The 10262-nt window shown below is 36.3% G+C and overlaps 1 protein-coding gene across 1 annotated transcript in view; it reads left to right on the top strand.

The window, feature by feature from the left end:
• Positions 1–633: 633 nt before the first annotated feature.
• The window catches only part of LOC106877396 (MAM and LDL-receptor class A domain-containing protein 1-like), a 144733-nt gene continuing 135104 nt past the window's right edge, over positions 634–10262 (top strand). Inside the window, exon 1 of the mRNA XM_089349700.1 lies at positions 634–933. The gene's annotated coding sequence lies outside the window, so the exon portion shown is untranslated. The remainder of the gene's footprint in view (positions 934–10262) is intronic.

Genomic DNA, 10262 nt, shown 5'->3' with positions numbered 1-10262 from the left:
CCCAAATTGCTCCTCAGACCATCACAGAATCGCTGCCATGTTTCATTATTGGCTGCAATCTTTTCATATCATATTCTTGATCACAGAGTCTCCAGACCTACACTCGACCACAGTCAGGTAATACAGCAAATTTGGACTCATCAGAGAATATGACAGTGTCCGACATTGCTAGTGGCCTCTCCACCATCTCACTGACCTAATCTTTTCTCCGCTTGATGTTGGATGTTTGAAGTGGTTTCCTTCTTACTGCTCTATCGTAGTAACCGAGTTTGTGGAGATAGCTGACAGCTGTTCTGGGACTAGGATCAATATTTTTCAGCTATGCCAAAGGTCTTGCAACGAGTATTATCCTCTGCACTTCTCTTAACAAAGAGAAGAGCCCTGTCAGAGGGCCCTGGTGGATCCGGGTGAGGTGATATGGACTCCTTCCCACTCTGGTGAATTGCACAATCACTCTATCAACTGTAGAAAGCGGCGTCTCAAGTTTTTTTCTGCGATTTTACGCTATGTCCGCCTTCAGATTGACTCACAATACGTCCTCATTGAAATTTTGTACATAGCATGATGAAACATAAAATGTCAATAAATAAAAAATATTAACTTTTATAAGTTAGAATAAATATAAAAAGATTTATTATATGGTGTATATTTACTCCTTTCATGTCGGCGTATATATACTGTGTGTATACACATAACACACGTACACGCACACACACACTTATATATATATATACATACATACATACATACATACATACATACATACATACATACATAGGTGCATTCATCCAACCGTGCAACATACATACAATAGAAAAAATACGGATTTGCAATATGAAACTTGTTTAATAAAGTGTTTTTATTGGTTGAATTCAACACAAAAGATTACGCATCTTGAAAGTAACTCCTCAGTTTGCCAGAGTCTTCGTTGGGGTAAGACGTTATACATTCATCTTATCAAAAGTAATATTATATTATTGCTCATACGTACACACACACAAACACTTAGTGCCTACGTGTGTGTGTGTGTGTGTATGTATAATGTATGTATGTATGTAGTTAGTGTATTTTTATTAACAAAACTAATATACGTACATACATATGTATTTGTGTGTGTATGTGTGTGTGTGTGTGTGTGCGAGCGTATATATATATATATATATATATATATATATATATATATATTCGTGTATCTATGTAATCTATGTATGTATGAATACATGCATGTATGTATGTATGTGTGTGTATATATATACGTGTGTGTGTGTGCGTGTGTGTGCATGCGTGCGTGTGTGTGTGTGTGTGTGTGTGTGTGTGTGTGTGTGTGTGTGTGTGTGTGAAGGTGCGTGGCTTAGTAGTTAGGACCGTTGTAAGGTCGTGAGTTCAATTGCCGGTGACGCGTTGTGTCCTTGAGCAAGACACTTTATTTCATGTTGCTCCAGTCCATTCAGCAGGCAAAAATGAGTTGTACCTGTATTTCAAAGGGCCAGCCTTGTTACACTCTGTGTCACGCTGAATCTCCCTGAGAACTACGTCAGGAATAAACGTGTCTGTGGATTGCTCAACCACTTGTACGTTAATTTCACGAGCAAGGTGTTCCGTTGATCGTATCAGCTGGGACTCTTGTCATCGTAACCTATATATATTGGCTTTTGGTGAAAGAGAGCGTTTGGTACTGTCGCTCTTGTTTTAGTTTCTTGCTACTGTGTCGGTTCATCTGGGGTCTTGTACAGCAGAAGGTCAATTTATTCCTTGAAAACACCTCTCTCCACTCCATGTAGATCTCTCAAAAGTTTAGGAAGTAGCTATGAACCTTTAAATCCCAAGTTATTGCCGTACATAATCCTTACTCTAGATCAGTGGTACCCAACCGTTTTTGGCCATGCCCCATCGAATTATTTCTAAAATCCTGATGCCCCATCTGATGTTTGATTTTTGTGATTCAAAATTTAGTTAATGTTTACAATATTAGCCGGAAACAAAATTTTTTTAAAAATAGTGCAACGGATGTGAAAAAAAAGTGGGTAAGAGACGAATATAAAAGCAACGAGGATGGGGAGAGGACTTCAGAAAATTCACACGATCCGAGTTTTTCCTTCATAACTTATAGGAAAATGTTGTTCTTTTTTTTATGAAATTTTATGTAAATACCTTTTAAATGGCATAGATTACGATTATAAAGAAATTTATGGAAAAATCTTTTCCGAAGGAGTGGGAAGAGGACTGCGGAAAATTCACAAGATCCGAGTTTTTCGCCCATAACTTGGTGACAGTTTATCATGGATAGCTGGTATAAATTTAAATCTTAGATATTCCCCTGAATACTAACAACCTTTTTTGTTTTACTTGCACTACTCATTTTATGTATTTTTTAATCAAACACGAAGACATTTCAGTTCAACCAATTTTTTTCAACGATTTCTTCAAAAAGATTTCAGTAGAAATTTTCGGAAAATATGCTCAAAAAGAAACAAAAAATATTCCGTGAATCTTCTCAGCCGCAAAGCCTTTGTATCAATGATGGAAGTTTTTTTCTTACCTTTTTGCTGAATTCACAAACTGATTGGTGGAAATAGAATAACCTGTTAATTTTCATCTCTGTTCATATACATACGTGTATGTGTGTATATGTGTGTTATCAATACCATAAATTTCTCTCTCTCTCTCTCTCTCTCTCTCTCTCTTTCTATCTCTCTCTCTCTCTCTCTCTCTCTCTCTCTCTCTCTCTCTCTCTCTCTCTCTCTCTCTCGGTCTATCTGTCTATTTATCTATCTATTTACCTATCTATCTATCTATCTATCTATCTATCTATCTGTCTTTTTCTCTCTCTCTCTTTCTTTCTCTCTCTCTCTCTCTCTCTCTCTCTCTCTCTCTCTCTCTCTCTCTCTCTCTCTCTCTCTCTCTCTCTCTCTCTCTCTGCCTCTTTCTCGTCCTTCAATGGCACTACACTTTACTTCCACTCCATTTCAACCCATTCCACACCATTCAATTCTGTCATCCCTCAACTTCAACGCCATTTATTGCCCCATCAACTCTCTGCAGCACCACATTTTTCTTGTGTACCTAGATTTTTGACACCAGATATATAAGAGTCAATACTTTTAGACACACACACATACAAGTCTGTCTTCAGTTTATTTCTCCATAGAGAATTAACATGACATTGATTTCAGTACTGACCAGTTCTATACTACATACACGCATGCACGCACACATACACACCCACACACACACACGCATTCACACACATACTCTCACACACACACTCATACACGTTTGTAATTACCTACATGTTTTCACATACCACTAAATCGAAGGAAATAATCTATCCCTTCTTTAGTGACATCAGATGTTATGAATATGAGGAAAACGACCTGTTGTTTCTAAAGTGTCCAAAATTTGATAAAATTGTCCACAGAAGGGATGTAAAGAATTTTGTTTTCAATAACTCATTCTCGAATTGCCCCCTTTCTCTTTTAGTATACTAGACATTGTGTACAAAAGGTATAAATTCAACATAACCCTACGCATGGCTCGCCAAAATATTACCCTGCCCCACCGGTGAGGCATGCGCCCTACATTGGGAATCACGGTTCTAGGTAGAAAGAGTGGGACCTTTGAACAGTGCGGCGATATCCAGTTCAGAAGCTGCTACATTCTCGATGCCAATGTTTGATGCCAACCCCTCTACGATTTTCCATACGTATATCACTACATGTTTCTCCCGTCTTCCCTCCAGTGTGAAGTGTCGTAATTCTTTCAACCTGTCTCTCTCAATACTTCAACTATTCCAATGATGCGATCTTCCTGGAGTAGCTCTGCAGAACTGCCTCAAGTTGAGCTATTAATTTGACACCGTGGAGTGACCATAATTGAGAGCAGTAGTCCAGATAACTGAGTACAAATGTCCTCCATAAAACCAGGATAGTTTCCAAGTCCCTGGAATTCTTCTGGTCATTTACCTGCCCATTGCCACCATCTTAGTGGTATGTGCGCAAAACCAGACATCGTTGCTTGTATTAATCTCCATCTCACTCACTGCTTTTGTATTGCACAGTTTTTAACTCCAGGTTTGCCGCTCCTTTTTGTCCAAAAGTATCTTTATTGCGGCATGTCGGCGCAAAATGGCTAATGTCGAAGGGCTTGGAATTTTCCTGCATTAAATCGCATGTTCTTTTCTCCAGTTCATTTATATATAGTATCAAGACATTTCAGTAGAGGATTAGAATCGAAAGGTCCTTTAGCTGCTTGTACCACTTTTGTATGGTCGGCATAGCTAGTTAGTGTGGATATCTGGGTAACGAACTGTAATATCCGAAAGAACCACCATAAACAATAGCGGCCTGAAGACAAATCCTTGAGCCACGCCACTCCTTGTTACTTTTTCCTTGGGGAAGTCCCCATAAGGTGCTAGGTCTGGCCTCTGTCTTTTAACAAGTCATATAACCACTCTCCCATGCTTCCGACAATGCCGAATCTCTGTAGTTTTTAACATATTATTCCGTGATCAAGGTCTTTGCAAAATAGAGATATATCACATCCACGTTTGAGGGATTCATTAATTGTCTCCTTCTGACAAAGCGTTCCATGATTTTCATGATATGTAAGGTAAGAGAGACAGGCCTATAAGTTTTAGAATCTACTCTATTAACCCTTTAACTTTCTAGGAAGTCTCCCACTTGCACGGAAGCTTTAGAAGATCTGCAATGGTCTTGCTAGAGCCACTTTGCATTTCTTAAGGAGGACTGCTGTGGCTGAGTTTAGTCTTATTTCATCAAGGCTGATATAACACCAGTTACTTTTAGTTCAATGTAAATCGATAATTACCATCCATTTGTGTTTAGCTTTCTGCAAGTATCCCAACTGAAAATTTTGCATTGCACATTAAGGACAACTTTCTATTGCACGTTCAGTATTTCACTTACCTTCTGGTGGCCTATAGTCAGTACGCTGTTTTCTTCGAATAGTGGTCCTATCTTGTATTAAGTACTATACAAGATAGGGCCACAGTCTGAAATCTATAAAAAGCTTCAAAATTTGTCTTCACTTATACACCCCTGACTTCTTTTTCTGCCCTCTGAGAGATAGAGAAGGAGAAAGAGAAAGAGAGAGAGAGAGAGAGAGTGTGTGTGTGTGTGTGCGTGTGTGTGTGTGTGTGTGTGTTTGTATGTGTGTGTGAGCGCGCGCGTGCGTGTGCTATGTCGATTATCATACATGTTCTTTTTTTTATTCACCGCAACAATGTACTGTTTCTTATGTCAGGTTAGATGACCACATTGGATCATTCCATCCCACAGGATTTTGCAATTCTCATTCTTATTCTCTGTGACTCCTTCTGGAGTTGCTCATACCAGGTCTTTGCTCTTTGCGGGTCGGGATTTCCACAGAGTTCCCAAAGGATCATTCTTGCCATGTCAGGGCATCTTTTTTGTATTTGCGTTGTGCCAATGTCGGGCATTCGCTAACGATGTTTCATACCGTTTCACCCCTCCCATCACACGTTCTGCATTTGTCCCTAAGTATAGTGTTGTCTATTATGCACCTCACATAGTTGGTTCTTAACGCTTGTTCGTGAGCAGCGCATTATCATCATCATCATTATTATCACCATTTTCCAATGGATTTGCATTTTATTTCATTTTCTGGCCGTATCTCAACCAAAGCCATAAGACACACACATACACATATATAAATATATATATACACACACACTCACACACGCACACACGCACACAAACACACATACATACATATATATATATATATATATATATATATATATATATATATATATATAGGGGAGAATTCACAAAAAAAAAACAAAAGACGAAAACAGGTGGTGCAGAAAACAAACAGATGTATTAGTATAACGCTCGGGAAGTGAAAAAGTCTTTAACGTTTTGAGCCTACGCTCTTCCACAGAAAGGAACACGGAAAGAAACAAGGAGAGAAAAAAAGAATGTGTAGTGGCTAGCGATCTACATATTAGATGAAAATAAACTCCCGGATGAAATATTTTCAATATCCTTCTTGATCATTACCAGTGAGCCTACAACCACAGAAGTGGTCATGGGTTTAGACTGCCACGTCCTAAATATCTCAACCTCAAGGTTCTTATATTTAAACAGTTCTTCAAATTGCTTTGCTGAGATGACATATCAATTAACAAGCATATTTCTTTGTGTTAGGTCTTTGATAACGATGTCTGGTGGGTTAGCATTATTATTATTATAATTATTGCGTGAAAGAGCAGTGTTTGCCATCAAAGTGACACTGAGGTAAAATATACGAATCCCAGTACTACCTGTTTGATAAGAGTACACCAGGTACATGGATCACAACCATATGTGTACGACATGGTGATTCCATATCAAGATAAACAGCGCCTGACCTTGCACGTCGGGCCCAGTTAGAATTTTCTTCAGGTCGAGTAGCCCATCCCGCGCATAAGGTACCTGAATAAGGGTTGTTTAAGGATATTCAATGAAACATGCATGTTTCCAGAGGTGAATTATTCTAACCCCAAACCCTCTCAACACATGACTATGATGATGCTCCCCCACTACTTCTGCTCGTGATCAGAGATGCACATATCGTCAACTACTAAGGGACACGCTCAAATGGCTTAATGTCAAACAACTAGCATTTTCACTGTATTTATTGTAAATATTTACCTTGGGTACTTATTTACAATTACACAACTCTCGCTATACACTATTTCAAAGTGCACTTTTTATGTCGTTGAATTGCTCTAAACGAATTTGACCATAAAATGCCGGAAATTTAGTAAGTTTTAAGGTAATAATAAAATTAGTTCAACTTATTTTCATGCAGTCGAATGCGCAAAGTTTCCGAAATTTTCATATTTTTTATGTCTGCTATTTCAGAATTCTGCACGTGCGTGAGACATCAGACGAAAGTTCATTCAATAACATACTCATACACGCAAAAGCGTAAACTTGCTCAACAATAGCTCCCACAGCCGACGGCTTGAAAAGAGGTCCAATAAATTCTAGTATCTTACAAAAAACGAAATTTTTAACATTTTTATGATCAAATTCGTTTAGAGCAATTCACTAACATAAAAATCGCCCTTTAAGATAGTGTTTAGCGAGGATCGTGTAATTGTGGTGTTCACCGAAGATTATCAGTTCTTATGTCCTTTTTGTTTCGTTAGTTTTTTCAAAATGACACGATAGAGATATTTGAAAGAACGCAACCGGTTAAGAGAAAATGAAGTAAGAGAAGTAGTAAACATGTGTGTGTGTGAGAGAGAGAGAGAGAGAGAGAGAGAGAGAGAGAGAGAGAGAGAGCGAGAGAGAGAGAGAGAGAGAGAGAGAGAGAGAGTGAGAGAGAGAGAGAGTGAGAGAGAGAGAGAGAAAGAGAGAGAGAGAGGCTTATGAGAGGTAACATTGTATGCAATTCTGTCAATTACCACTCCTCACGTTACAGCTCTCAATAAGAGACAGAGGTAGTAAGCATGAGTAATAGTAAGAGATTCATTGAATAGTGAGATAGGGGTAATTTGGTTTGTCATATTTTACCAGTCTGGAACCGGACCACTTAATTTTCGTGAATCCCATATAGATGTTGACACTGTCCAGGTACCCACTGTTTCTCATGCCAAGTTTGGTCAAAATCGGTTGAGCGGAAGCAATGTGGTCACAAAACCAGGGATCGGTTTCACATACATTTAGCATTTGAATGCGGTGCCCTCAGACTGGAACTGGACCGTTTAATCTTTGGGTATCCCATATAGAAGTTGACATTCTCTCGGTACTCACGGTCCCTCATGCGAAGTTTAGTCGAAATTGGTCCAATGGTTGTGGAGGAGATTGATAACAAAACAGGTACCCCAAGATTAAAAACTAAGATTAACATATATATACGAGGCAATCAACTATATGCCTCATGCTTATACATTCTAATTTTTCAAATCTACTTTTATTATATATATATATATATATATATATATATATATATATATATATATATATATATATATATATATATATATATATATATATATATATATATATATATATATATATATATATATATATATATATATATATATATATATATATATATATATATATACACATATATATATATAATGTATGAATATATATATATATAATCCTTTCTATTATAGGCACAAGGCCTATATATATATATATATATATATAGGTAAATTAAAATTTAGAGGTAATACTTGACAATTGTAAGCACCTGTGTATGCCAGCTAGTGGTTGCGGTGAAAGAATAAATTGTAAATCCAAAAAATAACAACAAAACTACAAAGGATTCCGCGGTACACGTGTTTCAAGCTTTATATGGGTATAATTTACAATATAAAGCTATCCTCAGCCGCAAAATTATTTCTCTCCCAGGAAATTATACCACATCGGCGTTAAAGTAGGGAGAAAGGTGTGATGTAAGAGGTGAAGATCCTTTCGGTATTTTGTATAGTACTACACCTCGTATAATTCTCCACCCACACATAATCTCTCCGGTCCTCCGAAAATCTTCCATACCTCGCCACGATTCAGTGTGTAGTGTTAAGTTGGTGGTTAAGAACGATACAATAAAAAGACATACACAGATATTCATGTAAACAAGTAAGAATAAACTTAAAATTAAAATAAAACTTAAAATAAAAAAATAAAAAATAAAAAAATAAATAAAACAAAAAATAAAGGGAGTCATATCGGTGGGGCGGGTAATCTAGGAAGTAATAAGAGAAAGTCTGGATAGTCAAGTAAGCTACATCTAAGCTATTTAGATGGGTTGGTGAAGGGTGGTGAGGAACAATCTAAATGTAGAAGAAGATAAAGTGATAAATAGAATAGATACAGAGATCTTAAAGGTCGTAAGGGATAGATATGTATGAGCTGTGTCTGTCTATATCAGTGGTGGGTTGTAAATAAGAAGTGTCATGCCAGAATAGACTTGGAACATGAAACATGAAACATGATATTCTTGTGGTGAGTGGTCAGTGGTCAACCTAAGCGAATTACAACTTAAGTGTACTAACCTATCTACATATCCTTATCTAGATGAAGAAGGGTGAAGGAAGTGGAAAGGGTAATTATAACATAGAAGACCTTAAAGAATTCATCAATAAACATGTCAACAAGAAAAGCGAAATACGTTATAAGGGTGGGGGGTAGGTTTGGACGTTAAAATTCAAAAAGCAAAATTCAAAATACAGAGTAATATAGTATACTAGTGAAAGGAAATATTAGCACCCACATTAATAATGTAATGACTAAGAAATAAACAATAAAATAAGAACTAAAAAATATTAAAGAATAATAAAACTGATGAAAATAAGAGATAAAACGTAAAAAATGAAAAACTTAAATATGAGAAAAATAATAAAATATAAAAGATAATGATAAACGGGTCAAAATATAACCGATAAAACATAAGAAATACAAAGAAATTAACAATTAAAAAATTAAAAAATTAAAACATAACGAAACCGGAAGTAAAAGGGTATAAAATAAATGTAAAAGTATAAAGTGAAGTATATATATAAAAAAAAGATATATATATATATATATATATATATATAAATATGAAAATAACGTAAAAATAGAAATAAAAAAATATAAAAATAAAAATGAAGAAACCACTAGTTACATTAATACACTTTCCAATCACCCCCCCCCCCTCTATAATTAACACAACCGTCCAGGCTGTTTCGGACAGACTTACCAAACTATCCTCGAATGAAAACATTTTCAAGGAACATGCCCATCATTATAATCAAGCCCTCTATAACGCTGGGTACTCCCAGACGATATCATTTGATAATAAGTTTAATTATAATCCACCCAAAGCACAAACCAGGAACAGAAATCCTCCATGTAATCGAATTAGAAAATATAGAATTAAACCCCTGGATGGTGCTATAGAAAATAAGTCGAGCATAAACAAAAGTACAGAGACAACCAGTATGAATAATAATAGACATAGGATAAGAGAACATAATAAGAATAGTCATACAGATAGTAGTTCACACAAAGAAAGCCCTAGCGATAGGAATAATAACAAAAATAGAATAATTTCCAAACAAAGTAAAAATAAATTACGCAACTACATATGGTATAACATACCATACAATGTAGCCGTCACAGGTAAATTATGTAAGAGGATATTCTCAATTATATCAAAGAACTTTCCACCCACTCACAAATATAGCAGTATCTTTTCAAATAAAACTATTAGAATCTCATATTCAACCCTCCCTAATA

This window comes from Octopus bimaculoides, chromosome 3 (genome assembly GCF_046866305.1).
Source record: "Octopus bimaculoides isolate indiv1 chromosome 3, ASM4686630v1, whole genome shotgun sequence".
In the NCBI taxonomy this organism is placed as follows: Eukaryota; Metazoa; Mollusca; class Cephalopoda; order Octopoda; family Octopodidae; genus Octopus; species Octopus bimaculoides.
The sequence above is the reverse complement of the archived record's forward strand: the minus strand, read 5'-3'. Positions and strand labels throughout refer to the sequence as shown.